Source organism: Pongo abelii, chromosome 14 (genome assembly GCF_028885655.2).
Source record: "Pongo abelii isolate AG06213 chromosome 14, NHGRI_mPonAbe1-v2.0_pri, whole genome shotgun sequence".
NCBI lineage: Eukaryota > Metazoa > Chordata > Mammalia > Primates > Hominidae > Pongo > Pongo abelii.
The window spans coordinates 36,244,558-36,256,501 of record NC_071999.2 but is presented as its reverse complement, the minus strand read 5'-3'; positions in this window follow the sequence as shown (position 1 = coordinate 36,256,501).

Below are 11,944 nucleotides of genomic sequence, written 5' to 3'. Positions count from 1 at the left end.
GTAGGTTGCCTGCTCACTCTGATGGTAGTTTCTTTTGCTGTGCAGAAGCTCCTTAGTTTAATTAGATCCCATTTGTCAATTTTGGCTTTTGTTGCCATTGCTTTTGGTGTTTTAGATGTGAAGTCCTTGCCCATTCCTATGACCTGAATGGTATTACCTACGTTTTCTTCTAGGGTTTTTATGGTTTTAGGTCTAACATTTAAGTCTTTAATCCATCTTGAATTAATTTTTGTATAAGGTGTAAGGAAGGGATCCAGTTTCAGCTTTCTACATATGGCTAGCCAGTTTTCCCAGCACCATTTATTAAATAGGGAATCCTTTCCCCATTTCTTGTTTTTGTCAGGTTTGTCAAAGATCAGATGGTTGTAGATATGCAGTATTATTTCTGAGGGCTCTGTTCTGTAGCCTTGTAGCATAGTTTGAAGTCAGGTAGTGTGATGCCTCCAGCTTTGTTCTTTTGCCTTAGGATTGACTTGGCAATGCGGGCTCTTTTTTGGTTCCATATGAACTTTAAAATAGTTTTTTATAATTCTGTGAAGAAAGTCATTGGTAGCTTGATGGGGATGGCATTGAATCTATAAATTACCTTGGGCAGTATGGCCATTTTCACGATGTTGATTCTTCCTACCCATGAGCATGGAATGTTCTTCCATTTGTTTGTATCTTCCTTTATTTCATTGAGCAGTGGTTTGTAGTTCTCCTTGAAGAGGTCCTTCACATCCCTTGTAAGTTGGATTCCTAGGTATTTTATTCTCTTTGAAGCAATTGTGAATGGGAGTTCACTCATGATTTGGCTCTCTGTCTGTTATTGGTGTATAAGAATGCTTGTGATTTTTGCACATTGATTTTGTATCCTAAGACTTTGCTGAAGTTGCCTATCAGCTTAAGGAGATTTTGGGCTGAGACGATGGGGTTTTCTAGATATACAATCACGTCATCTGCAAACAGGGACAATTTGACTTCCTCTTTTCCTAATTGAATACCCTTTATTTCCTTCTCCTGCCTGATTGCCCTGGCCAGAACTTCCAACACTATGTTGAATAGGAGTGGTGAGAGAGGGCATCCCTGTCTTGTGCCAGGTTTCAAAGGGAATGCTTCCAGTTTTTGCCCATTCAGTATGATATTGGCTGTGGGTTTGTCATAGATAGCTCTTATTATTTTGAGATATGTCCCATCAATACCTAATTTATTGAGTGTTTTTAGCATGAAGGGTTGTTGAATTTTGTTAAAGGCATTTTCTGCATCCATTGAGATAATCATATGGTTTTTGTCGTTGGTTCTGTTTATATGCTGGATTACATTTATTGATTTGTGTATGTTGAACCAGCCTTGCATCCCCAGGGATGAAGCCCACTTGATCATGGTGGATAAGCTTTTTGATGTGCTGCTGGATTCAGTTTGCCAGTATTTTATGGAGGATTTTTGCATCGATGTTCATCAGGGATATTGGTCTAAAATTCTCTTTTTTTGATATGTCTCTGCCAGGCTTTGATATCAGGATGATGCTGGCCTCATAAAATGAGTTAGGGAGGATTCCCTCTTTTTCTGTTGATTGGAATAGTTTCAGAAGGAATGGTACCAGCTCCTCCTTTTACCTCTGGTAGAATTCGGCTATGAATCCGTCTGGTCCTGGACTCTTTTTGGTTAGTGAGCTATTAATTATTGCCTCAATTTCAGAGACTGTTATTGGTCTATTCAGAGATTCAACTTCTTCCTGGTTTAGGCTTGGGAGGGTGTATCTGTCCAGGAATTTATCCATTTCTTCTAGATTATCCAGTTTATTTGCATAGAGGTGTTTGTAGTATTCTCTGATGGTAGTTTGTATTTCTGTGGGATCGGTGGTGATATTCCCTTTATCATTTTTTATTGAGTCTATTTGATTCTTCTCTCTTTTCTTCTTTATTATTCTTGCTAGCGGTCTATCAATTTTGTTGATCTTTTCAAAAAACCAGCTCCTGGATTCCTTGATTTTTTGAAGGCATTTTTGTGTCTCTATTTCCTTCAGTTCCACTCTGATCTTAGTTATTTCTTGCCTTCTGCTAGCTTTTGAATGTGTTTGCTCTTGCTTCTCTAGTTCTTTTAATTGTGATGTTAGGGTGTCAATTTTAGATCTTTCCTGCTTTCTCTTGTGGGCATTTAGTGCTATAAATTTCCCCCCTACGCACTGCTTTGAATGTGTCCCAGAGATTCTGGTATGTTGTGTCTTTGTTCTCATTGGTTTCAAAGAACATCTTTATTTCTGCCTTCATTTCATTATGTACCCAGTAGTCATTCAGGAGCAGGTTGTTCAGTTTCCATGTAGAGCGGTTTTGAGTGAGTTTCTTAATCCTGAGTTCTAGTTTGATTGCACTGTGATCTGAGAGATAGTTTGTTATAATTTCTGTTCTTTTACATTTGCTGAGGAGTGCTTTACTTCCAACTATGTGGTCAATTTTGGAATAGCTATGGTGCGATGCTGAGAAGAGTGTATATTCTGTTGATTTGGGGTGGAGAGTTCTGTAGATGTCTATTAGGTCCGCTTGGTGCAGAGCTGAGTTCAATTCCTGGATATCCTTATTAACTTTGTCTTGTTGATCTGTCTAATGTTGACAGTGGGGTGTTAAAGTCTCCCATTATTATTGTGTGGGAGTCTAAGTCTCTTTGTAGGTCTCTAAGGACTTGCTTTATGAATCTGGGTGCTCCTGTATTGGGTGCATATATATTTAGGATATTTAGCTCTTCTTGTTGAATTGATCCCTTTACCATTATGTAATGGCCTTCTTTGTCTCTTTTGATCTTTGTGGATATGAAGTCTGTTTTATCAGAGACTAGGATTGCAACCCCTGCTTTTTTTTGTTTTCCGTTTACTTGGTAGATCTTCCTCCATCCCTTTATTTTGAGCCTATGTGTGTCTCTGCACATGAGATGGATTTCCTGAATACAGCACACTGATGGGTCTTGACTCTTTATCCAATTTGCCAGTCTGTGCCTTTTAATTGGAGCATTTAGCCCATTTACATTTAAGGTGAATATTGTTATGTGTGAATTTGATCCTGCCATTATGATGTTAGCTGGTTATTTTGCTCGTTAGTTGATGCAGTTTCTTCCTAGCCTCGATGGTCTTTACAATTTGGCATGTTTTTTGCAGCGGCTGTTACCAGTTGTTCCTTTCCATGTTTAGTGCTTCCTTCAGGAGCTCTTTTAGGGCAGGCCTGGTGGTGACAAAATCCCTCAGCATTTGCTTGTCTGTAAAGTATTTTATTTCTCCTTCACTTATGAAGCTTAGTTTGGCTGGATATGAAATTCTGGGTTGAAAATTCTTTTCTTTAAGAATGTTGAATATTGGCCCCCAGTCTCTTCTGGCTTGAAGAGTTTCTTTGTGGCGTTCTCTGTATTTCCTGAATTTGAATGTTGGCCTGCCTTGCTAGATTGCGGAAGTTCTCCTGGATAATATCCTGCAGAGTGTTTTCCAACTTGGTTCCATTCTCCCCGTCAGTTTCAGGTACACCAATCAGACGTAGATTTGGTCTTTTCACATAGTCCCATATTTCTTGGAGGCTTTGTTCATTTCTTTTTATTCTTTTTTCTCTAAACTTCTCTTCCCGCTTCATTTCATTCATTTGATCTTCCATCACTGATACCTTTTCTTCCAGTTGATCGAATCGACTACTGAGGCTTGTGCATTTGTCACATAGTTCTCGTGCTGTGGTTTTCAGCTCCATTGGGTTCTTTAAGGACTTCTCTGCATTGGTTATTCTAGTTAGCCATTCATCTAATTCTTTTTCAAGGATTTTAACTTCTTTGCCATGGGTTCGAACTTCCTCCTTCAGCTCAGAGTAGTTTGATCATCTGAAGCCTTCTTCTCTCAACTCGTCAAAGTCATTCTCTGTCCAGCTTTGTTACGTTGCTGGTGAGGAGCTGCATTCCTTTGGAGGAGGAGAGGTGCTCTGATTTTTAGAGTTTCCAGTTTTTCTGCTCTGTTTTTTCCCCATCTTTGTGGTTTTACCTACCTTTGGTCTTTGATGATGGTGATGTACAGATGGGGTTTTGGTGTGTATGTCCTTTCTCTTTGTTAGTTTTCCTTCTAACAGTCAGGACCCTCAGCGGCAGGTCTGTTGGAGTTTGCTGGAGGTCCACTCCAGACCCTGTTTGCCTGGGTATCAGCAGCGGAGGCTGCAGAAAAGCAGATATTGGTGAACAGCAAATGTTGCTGCCCGATCGTTCCTCTGGAAGTTTTGTCAAAGAGGAGTACCCGGCCGTGTGAGGTGTCAAGTCTGCCCCTACTGGGGGGTGCCTCCCAGTTAGGCTACTCGGGGGTCAGGGACCCACTTGAGGAGGCAGTCTGTCCATTCTCAGATCTCCAGCTGTGTGCTGGGAGAACTGCTACTCTCTTCAAAGCTGTCAGACAGGGACATTTAAGTCTGCAGAGGTTTCTGCTGCCTTTTGTTTGGCTATTCCCTGCCCCCAGAGGTGGAGTCCACAGAGGCAGGCAGGCCTCCTTGAGCTGCGGTGGGCTCCACCCAGTTCAAGCTTCCCAGCTGCTTTGTTTATCTACTCAAGCCTCGGCAATGGCGGGCGCCCCTCGCCCAGCCTCGCTGCCGCCTTGCAGTTTGATCTCAGACTGCTGTGCTAGCAATGAACAAGGCTCCATGGGCATAGGACCCTCCAAGCCAGGCACGGGATATAATCTCCTGGTGTGCTGTTTGCTAAGACCATTGGAAAAGCGCAGTATTATGGTGGGAGTGACTCGATTTTCCAGGTGCCATCTATCACCCCTTTCTTTGACTAGAAAAGGGAATTCCCTGACCCCTTGCACTTCCCAGGTGAGGTGATGCCTCGCCCTGCTTCAGCTCACACTCGGTGCGCTGCACCCACTGTCCTGTACCCAGTCTGACACTCCCCAGTGAGATGAACCCGGTACCTCAGTTGGAAATGCAGAAATCACCCGTCTTCTGCATCGCCCATGCTGGGAGCTATAGACTGGAGCTGTTCCTATTCAGCCATCTTGGCTCCACCCCCAAAATATCAATTTTAACACTTCTAGAGCCCCACATTGTGTGCCACAAATGTTGCAGGACTTTCCCTTAGTTTAGATAAAGACAGGGTCCTTGTCTGTCCTATGGCTGTAAAAATTCAGGCTCACAGATGGTTTGAAGGGTGAGTAAAGCAGGGTTTTATTGAGTGAAAAGTAAGAAAAGGAGGAAACAGACTTTCACTAGGCCAGAGTCCCTCTAGCTTCCTTACTTGCCATTGTAAAGGCTATAATCTGACACTCCTTTAATAAGCTCCCTATACTCCTTTTCTTTTTGAGACAAGCAGCCTTGGCAAGGAGTATAATTCAAAAAATGGACTGCCCAGAATAAAATTCCCAGCCCAAATCATAGGCAGAGCTATTATCACCCCCATTTTATAAAACTTTCCAGTCGATATTTCATGTTTATTGGCTCATGGCCTTCTAAAATCTGATGTTTTTAGTTTGGAAACTAGTTTCTTGAGTTCCATCTCTTATGTGCAGTCAATTCTCTCCAAAACATTGTGAAGGCATCCCTCTTTGCTGAGGTTGCAGCAGCAGCAGATTCACTTGGCTGTCTCCATTGGGTGGTGGCTTTGGCTTCTCAAAAAGGTCAGAGAAAGTTTCCTAGAACACAAACTCCATGGAAGCATGGATCACAGAGATTCAAATAATTTCCTTTGCAAAGACTTCAGTGAATTCCCTCTTCAAATCTTTTTTAGGACAAGACTGGGAGTGTGAACATTTCTGTCAGCTTCAACTTCTTTTTCCCCCGACACTGTTAAGTTCTACCAAACATTTTAAGTTCCAAGATACATGTGCAGGAGGTGCAGGTTTGTTACATAGGTAAAGATGTGCCATGGTGGTTTGCCACACCTATCAACCCATCACCTAGGTATTAAGCCCAACATACATTAGCTATTTTTTTCTGATGCTCTCCCTCCCTCAACCACCCACCTCTGACAGGCCTGTGTGTTTTGTTCCCTTCCCTGTTTGTTGGCCGCATGTATAGCTTCTTTTGAGAAGTGTCTGTTCATGTCCTTTGCTCACTTTTTAATGTATTTTTTTTTCTTGTAAATGTATTTAAGTTCCTTGTAGACTCTGGATATAAGACCTTTGTCAGACGGATAGATTGCAAAAATTTTCTCCCGTTTTGTAGGTTGTCTGTTCACTGTGGTGATAGTTATGATAGTTACTTTTGCTGTTCAGAAGCTCTTTAGTTTAACTAGATTCAATTGTCAATTTTTGCTTTTGTTGCAGTCACTTTTCACTTTTTCATCATGAAATCTTTGCCCATGCCTATGTCCTGAATGGTATTGCCTAGATTTTCTTCTAGGGTTTTTATAGTTTTGGGTTTTACATGTAAGTCTTCACTCCATTTTGAGTTAAGTTTTGTATGTGGTGTAAGGAAGGGGTCCAGTTTCATGTAAAAATGGAGTCCAGTTTCAATTTTCAGCATGCAGCTAGCCAGTTCTCCAGCACCATTTATTAAGTAGGGAATCCTTTCCCCATTGCTTGTTTTTGTCAGGTTTGTCAAAGATCAGATAGTTGTACATGTGCCATCTTATTTCTGAGTTCTCTATTCTGTTTCATTGGTCTGTGTATGTTTTTGTACAGTACCATGCTGTTTTGGTTACTGTAGCCTTGTAGTATAGTTTGAAGTCAGGTAACGTGATGCCTCCAGCTTTGTTCTTTTTGCTTAGGATTGTCTTGGCCATATGGGCTCTTTGTTTTGGTTCCATGTGAATTTTAAAGTAGTTTTTTCTAATTCTGTGAAGAATGTCAATGGTAATTTAATGGGAATAGCACTGAATCTAAATAAATTACTTCTGGTAATATGGCCATTTTCATGATATTGATTCTTCCTATCCATGAGCATAGAATGTTTTTCCATTTGTTTGTGTCCTCTCTGATTTCCTTGAGCAGTGGTTTGTAGTTCTCCTTGAAGAGGTCCTTCACTTCCCTTGTTAGCTGTATTTCTAGGAATTTTATTCTCTTTGTAGCAATTATGAATGGGAGTTCATTTATGATTTGGCCCTCTGCTTGTCTATTGTTGGTGTATAGAAATGCTTGTGAATTTTGCACACTGATTTTGTATCCTGAGACTTTGCTGAAGTTGCTTATCAGCTTAAGAAGCTTTTGGGCTGAGACGATGTGGTTTTCTAGATATAGGATCACGTCATCTGCAAAAAAAGACAGTTTGATTTCCTCTCTTCCTATTTGAATACCTTTATTTCTTTCTCTTGCCTGTTTGCCCTGGTTAGAACTTCCAATGCTATGTTGAATAGGAGTGAGCTTCCATTTCTTTACCTTCATCAATTACTCTTTCTTTAATCTCTTGGAACCTCCTTGGGGTAACCTCCCATGGCCACTCCCCCATCACCTGATTCACTGCTTCAAGAAGAAGCTCTCCTGCCAAATGCAGAAAGGCTGCCAGGGCATGGATTCACCCCATAACCCCCGACATCCCAATATTCATTAAGAATGATGCCACTGGGACCCAACCTGAAATGCCACTCCCACCAGGCTTTGCTTTTTTATGGACAATTTCCATCTTCACATCACGTTTTCACCTGTGTTTTTTTCCTCAGAAAACTGAAACTCCTCCAACCTCCACAGTCCTGCCAGGGCAGTTCAGAGCAACCTTGCCCACGGCCACAAGGGCACCTCACCCCATCCTACTTGGAGGGCACTCAGGCAAATGTGGGGGCCCAATTCTGCCCTGGCCCTCACATCCCCTAGTCTGTGAGGTGCTGCCACAGCAACTGCTCAGTCTGACCCCAAAACACCTACTGTTATTTGATTCTAATTGCCACCCTTCATGTTCTTCCACAGGTGGTGTTGTCTCCCAATTACATAAGAATACTGAATAAGATTTCTGAACTTTCACAATAGAATGGCTATCCTATCCCTGCCTCTTCTAGCATCCAGAACACATAAATGTATATTTAGCCATATGAAGTAGCCAACACACCAAATCCTTTTGGAGAATTGTAGTTTTTTGCTATCCACTGCCAGCAAAGGCTCCACTAAGAGTTGACAGTGAACGCCCCTTAGGCAGCTTTTTTTTTTCTGTACCCCACCACCAGGAATTTCCATTTTTTCAACTTCTATCAACTATTTCTACCTATTCTTGAATTTCCTATAAAAAGAACCATATGCTTTCTTTTGTGTCTGCCTCCTTTTGTTCAATATACCTGTGAGAATCATTAACATTGTAATGTCTATCAATAGTTTTCTCCTTTTAATTGCTGTGAAGTAATTATCCATCATTGTATGGATATATCATAATTTATCCATCTCTTCTTGGTAGAAATTTTTTTTCAATTTGGGGCTGTTATAATAAAGCAAATATGAACTCTTTTGAATATTTCATTTTGTGGAACTGTGCACTCAGGAGAGGAATTACTGAGACATAGTGTAGACCAGAGGTCAGCAAACTTTTACTGTAAAAGGCAGATAGGAAATATGTAGACTGTGCAAGCCATACATTCTCCACTGTAATGAGTCAACTCTGCCATAGACAATATGTAAACAAATGGGCATGCCTGTGTAATACAATTTTGTTGACAAAAGCAGGTGGTGGCCTGGATTTAGCCCACGGGCAGCAGTTGGCTGAACCTGGCATAGATGTTTGGTTTGCTTTAGTAGAAAATGCTGAGAATAATTTTGCAGTGTGGCTATTTAGTACTCTTAAGCAATACTTTATAAGAATTCAATACATGCTTCACATTTTTGTCAACACTCAAAAGTATCAAGTCTCTTTAGTTTTGCCATTGTTGTAACCGCATAGCATGTCTCATGGTGGGTTTATGTGTGATCTCATTAATGATGTTGAACTCTCAAAATACATGTATTGGCCATTTGTATTTCCTCTCTTGTGAGGTGCTTGTTCATGTATTTTTTTGACATTTTTGACTATGTTGTGTCCTCGGATTTGTAGGAGTTGTATTGGCTATGAACCTGTATTATCTACTGCTGCATAGCAATATTACCACAAACTTACGGGTATAAACAAACATACATTTGTTATTTGACAGTTTCTGTGGGTCAAGAGTCTCAGCGTGGCTTAGCTGGGTCCTCTGCTTTAGGATCTCTCACACAGCTGCAATAGATATGTTGGCCAGGGCTGTGGTCTCTCATCTTTTGCTCAAATGAGGAAGGATCTTCTTCCAAACTCATGTGGTGGCAGTGTTCAGTCCCTTGTGGTATATCCGCTTTCCAGTCTGCTTCTTGCTGCCTGTTACCTACAGGTTACCCTTAGTTTCTCGCCATGTGGGCTTTCCCAGCATGACTGCTTGTTTCCTCAAAGCCAACAAGGAAGAGTATCTCCTCATGAGATGAATATTACAGGCTTATGGAACAGATTCACATACACATAATCACATACATCTCACCACTTCTGCCATATCCTATTGGTTAAAATCAAGTCACATAGGTCCCATGAAAACTCAAGAGGAGAGGATTACACAAGGGTATGAATACCAGGAGTCAGGAGTCATGGGGACTACTTTAGAGTTGTCTGCCACAGAGTCCTTGTCAGATATATCATACATATCTTCTCCAGTCTGTAACTTGCCTTTTCCTTTGATAGAAAAAAATTGTTTTATTTAAAATAAAATCAAATGTATCTACTTTTTAATTTTGTAGATAGCGTTTTGTTGTTGTTGTTTTGTAGAGTCAGGGTCTCATTACATGGCCTAAGCTGGTCTCGAACTCCTAGCCTCAAGCAATTCTCCTGCCTTGGCCTTCCAAAATGCTGAGACTGCAGACGTGAGCCACCACACTGGCCCTAGATAGCGGCTTTTTATTACCTGTTTAATAATTCATTGCTTACCTGAGATCATAAGATATTTTAGTCTGGTTTTCCTCTAGACTAGTGTTTCTCAAGCTTGGCAATACTGAAATTTGAGGCTAGATAATTCCTTGTTAATTCTTCTCCTGTGCATTGTAGGGTGTTTAACAGCATCTCTGGCCTACCCACCAGATGCCAGTAGCACCTCCTTCCAGTTGTGACAATCAAAAATCTTGCCAAATGTCTCCCAGGGCTAAAAGGCCCCCAGTTGAAAAGTACTGTTCTTAGATGCTTTATAGCTTAATCTTTGAATATAATGTCTGTAATCCGAGTTAGTAGTTGCTTCATATTGTTCCATATATCTAATTTCTCTACATTTATTGAAAAGATCATTTCCCTCATGAATTGCATGTATTACCTTTGTCTTACATTAAGTAATCATATTATGTATGGATTCTGTTCAATTTATCTAACTTCAATCGTCATGCCAGTAAAACACTTTAGTAGTTTTTTGGTAGGTCTTGAAATCTGTTCTTGTAAATCTTTGAATTTTGTCATCATAATTGGCTTGGCTATTCTAGGTCCTTTGCATTTCCTTCTATATTTTGAACCAGTTTGTCAGTTTTTACACACAAAGTCTCAGATTTTTACTGGAAATAAATCTATAGATCAATTTGAGATAATTGTAGTCATAACAATATTGAACATTTCAGTACATAAAATGATAAACCTTAGTTCCTTTTCAATATCTCTCAAGATTTTCTGGTTTTCAGTGTAGAGATCTTGCAACTATTTATTTCTACATATTTCTAGATATTTCCTAATGCTTTCCGGCTTTACTGAGGTATACTTGACATATAAAAAGTGTATATACTTTAGTGTACATGATTGTATATATGTATACATTGTAAAATGATTGCCACAATCAAGCCAATTAGCATATCCATCCATTCCTGCACGGTTTTTTTTTTTTTTTTTTGGTGGTGGTGGTAACATTTAAGATCTATTTCCTTAGTATTTAATATTTTTAAACCATTGCAAATAACATTGTTTTCCTAATTTTATTTTCAAATTGTTTGTTGCTAGTATGTAGAAATACAATCATGTTTTATATCAGTCCTGTATCTAGTGATCTTACTAAATTCATTATAAGATACTTTGGATTCTGTTTGTATGCAATCAAGTCATCTGTAAATATCTTTTTACTTCTCTTTACTCTTTATATAATTTCCTTTTCTTTCCCCTGACTGGGATCTCCTAAACGATGTTGAATAGAAGTAGTGATGGTAAACATTCTAGTGTTTCCTCCAAATTTAGGGGGAAAAATAATTCAATATGAAAGCATTAGGTATTTATGATACTTTTTTTTTGTAGATACTCTTTATTATATTGACGAATTTACCTAGTTTCTGAGAATTACAACGTTGGCTGCTGAATTCTGTCAAATGCTTTTTTTCCTCCTTTTTTGCGCAGCTATTAAAATGGTTATACAATTTTTCTCCTTTATTCTATTAATGTGGTGAATTACTTGATTTTTGAATGTTACAGTAGCCTTGCATCCCTGGAATAAACCCATTTGGTCATGAGTTACTATCCTTTTTATGTATCCTCTTTTTACCTATTGCTGATCATTTTGTTTAGGATCACTGTCTTTTATGCTCATGAAAGTTGTTAGTCTGTGATTTTCCTTTGTCAAGTTTTGGTGTCAGAGAAACTTGGGTCTCATAAATTCAGTTGGGAAATGCTTCCTTTTTCATTATGCTCTGAAAGAGTTTATGTTCCATAAACACAGTATTTCATCTTTGGATGCCTGCAGAATATCACCGATGAAACCATCTGGGCCTAGAGTTTTCTTTGTAAGAGAGTGTTCAACTTTTAATTACATAATAAAGTCTTTATTTAGTCTATAGAAATTACATCTCTTATTATGAATGGAAGACAACAGAAACATTCTTGAAGATGTCAATTATATTAATTTTTGAGGAAACATACGAGGTCTTCAATAAACCCAGAAATGCAGAAAGCACTGATATTTACATACCCATACATAGCATCATTTGTAATTTAGCATGCTATTATTGTTTTCTGCTCCTAGGCATTCTAGAAAGGTTATTTTCATGTCTGGATTTCTGATTTAGTTGCAAGACGTAAAAATCCTA